General features: G+C 40.2%; 1 non-coding gene across 1 annotated transcript; it reads left to right on the plus strand.

Moving 5' to 3' along the window:
- The first annotated feature begins 764 nt into the window (after positions 1-764).
- LOC139001458 (small nucleolar RNA SNORA26) lies at positions 765-888 on the plus strand. Its single transcript, XR_011470025.1, has one exon. It is a non-coding gene; the product is annotated as a small nucleolar RNA SNORA26 (small nucleolar RNA).
- Positions 889-3116: the final 2228 nt, after the last annotated feature.

Below are 3116 nucleotides of genomic sequence, written 5' to 3' on the forward strand. Positions count from 1 at the left end.
ATAATCCCAATAAATATATGTGCTTTTGTAAAACCAAAACTTATATAAAAATATAGCTGCTATAATTTTATTAACAAAAACTGGAAGTAGCATAAATGGGTATTAATAGTAAAATGAATACATCCATTGTGGTATATTTACAAAATATAATTTATTTGCAAGAAAAATGAAATGACTGATGCTACATATAATATCAATGTCTAGTATTAGAAACACATACACATATTGGAGAAAAGATGACAAACACAAAAGCATACATATTTATGGTTCTATTAGTATTTCCAAAATATGGTTCCATTAATATTTCCAATCAAATGGTTTCATTAATATTCAAATAAAGGTAAAATTATATCAATATTATTAGAAATCTTAATAGTGGTTACTACCAAGGAAGTTGGGAGTGTTGATTAAATGACATTCACTGGGAGTGCTAGAAATATTCTATTTCTAAATATAGGTCATAGTTACATGTCTGCTCACTTTTTAATAATTATTTGAAAACTAATAATTTTTTCACTTCTGCATGTATGTTATATTTACCTCAAATATTTTATGATCTATTTCTTTCAGTAAGGCCTTCTATCAAACTCTTATAGTTATATTTTTCCAGTAAGTGGGTCTTGCAAGATATGAGTCTAGATCAAGCATGTCAAACTCATGGCCCACAAGCTGCATGCGGCCCACAATGAATATTTTTGCAGCCCTGCCAGTATAACAGTATGTAAGAAAGGTTTTAATAAAAATTTCATAACTTAAATTTTACAATATCCTGTTATACATAATCATTAATAATGAACTACACTAACACAGAAGGGTAAACTAAGTCTTTATAAAACCCAGAAAAGAGATGGTAAAACTCCTCTTTGGACCCTGTCTGGAGTCACAGTTGGAAAAAAAAAAATAATAATGAACTACAATGTTCACTAATGACTGATTACTATAATCGTGTTGCATTCATTTCCCCTACACGCCTTATGCACAGGCGCACCATTTCTCTTTACTAATACTAGCAGCGACTATTTTAGCAGCTAATTGCCATGATATTAGTCTTATACTGACTTGTTTGGTGTGTGCAACAGAAAATATTTCACTTTTGGAGAACAAGAAAAATAGGTTTATTTACTTTACATTTATTAATTTGTGCAGTTTTAACTGATAAGTTAATGTTCAAGAAAAAATGTTAATTTTTATTAAATGTTCTCTTATTTTATGTTAACAATTACTCATTTATTTCAGCCCTTTGTATTCAGCATGTCTCTATTGAAATAAACCTATGTTGCTATGGAAATTGAAGTTGTTTTTTTTTTGCAGCCCACATAAACTTAAACCTTGTATATTTGGCCCGTGTTAGCCTTTGAGTTTCATATGCTTGGTCTAGATGGAATCTCTGGTATATGTGACAAAAGTAAATTGTTTCATATTTTACTAGTATTTACACCAATATCCTATATAATAAAAGAGAAACATGCAAATTAACCATCCCTCAGCTACGCTCAAGCCACAACCACAAGCCACACTCACCAACCAATCAGGAGCGAGTATGCAAATTAACCCAACTAACATGGTGGTGGCCACCAGCTGGAGCGAGCAGGAGGCTTGGGTTGCCACTGAAGATGGAGGAAGCCAAGCTTCCCGCCTGTCTGGGCCAGCCCTGGGCTCCGCTTAAGGCTACAGAGTTTCAATTATAGAAGATAAATAAATCCCAGATACCTGCTTCCAGCCAGCCGTAGTCTCCACTCAAGGAGGGACTGGGAGCCTGGGTTGCCAGGGTGCGTGGCCAGCCTGAAAACAGCCATCAGCCCCTCACCCAGGTTGGCTAGGCACCCCAGTGGGGACCCCCACCCTGAGGGGGCATGGCCAGCCTGAAAAACAGCCCTCAGCCCCTCACCCAGGCTGGCCAGGCACCCCAGCGGGACCCCCACCCTGATTCCTTCAGGGCAAACCAGCAGGCCCCCACCCATGCACCAGGCCTCTATCCTATATAATAAAAGGGTAATATGCAAACTGACTCTAACAGCAGAACGACTGGGAATGACTGGTCACTATGACACACACTGACCTCCAGAGGGCAGACTCTCAATGCAGGAGCTGCCCCCTGGTGGTCAGTGCATTTCCACAGGAGGTGCTCTGCTCAGCCACAAGGCAAGTTGATGGCTGCCAGCCCAGTGGTGGTGGCAGGAGCCTCTCCCACCTCCTCAGCAGCACTAAGGATGTCTGACTGCAGCTTAGGCCTGTTCCCCGCTGGCAAGTGGACATCCCCCAAGGGCTCCCAGGCTGCCAGAAGAATGTCTGACTGCCAGCTTAGGCTCGATCCCCTGGGGAGTGGGTGTAAGCCAGTAGGTGGACATCCCTGGAGGGGTCCCAGATTTGAGAGGGTGCAGGCTGGGCTGAGGGACACATTCCCCCCCCCACCACCACCAGTGCACTAATTTCATGCACTGGGCCTCTAATTGAACTCCAAATAGGAATGGTAATTTAAAATCATGTGTAGGGATTCAAAATGAATCAGCCCAAGATATGACTCTGTGGTATATGGGTTATTTTGAGATAAAGGCAATCAAAACCCATAAGCACAAAAGAAACTTCTGCCCCCACCCCTACTACCCTGCCAACTACCTAGAATAATTTAAATGAAAGGCCTTGTTCATAAAAAGAGATTATCAGAGATAACCTTTTTGACCTACTTAAATGGCAGGTCAAACTACTAGTTATTGAATATCTGCTCTTCTTATTATTCTGCAATGACATTCCTATCCTCTGAAGCCCTAAGGTGGCTTACCTCATTCTTAGTTCAGAAAGCCATATACACTTTGACTTTCTTAACCTGAACTTCTCATGTAGGTGGGGCTCTGAAACATACATATGTACTTTTGTTTTTTATTTTTATTTAAATATATTTTATTGATTTTTTACAGAAAGTAAGGTAAAGGGATAGAGAGTTAGAAACATCGATGAGAGAGAAACATACATCAGCTGTCTCCTGCACATCCCCCACTGGGGATGTGCCCACAACCAAGTCACATGCACTTGACTGGAATCTTACCTGGGACCTTTCAGTCCACAGGCTGATGCACTATCCACTGAGCCAAACCAGTCAGGGCCATATGTACTTTTAA

Source organism: Myotis yumanensis, unplaced genomic scaffold, assembly GCF_028538775.1.
Source record: "Myotis yumanensis isolate MYYU_CA2020_CCGP unplaced genomic scaffold, mMyoYum1.0.hap1 SCAF_1, whole genome shotgun sequence".
Lineage (NCBI taxonomy): Eukaryota > Metazoa > Chordata > Mammalia > Chiroptera > Vespertilionidae > Myotis > Myotis yumanensis.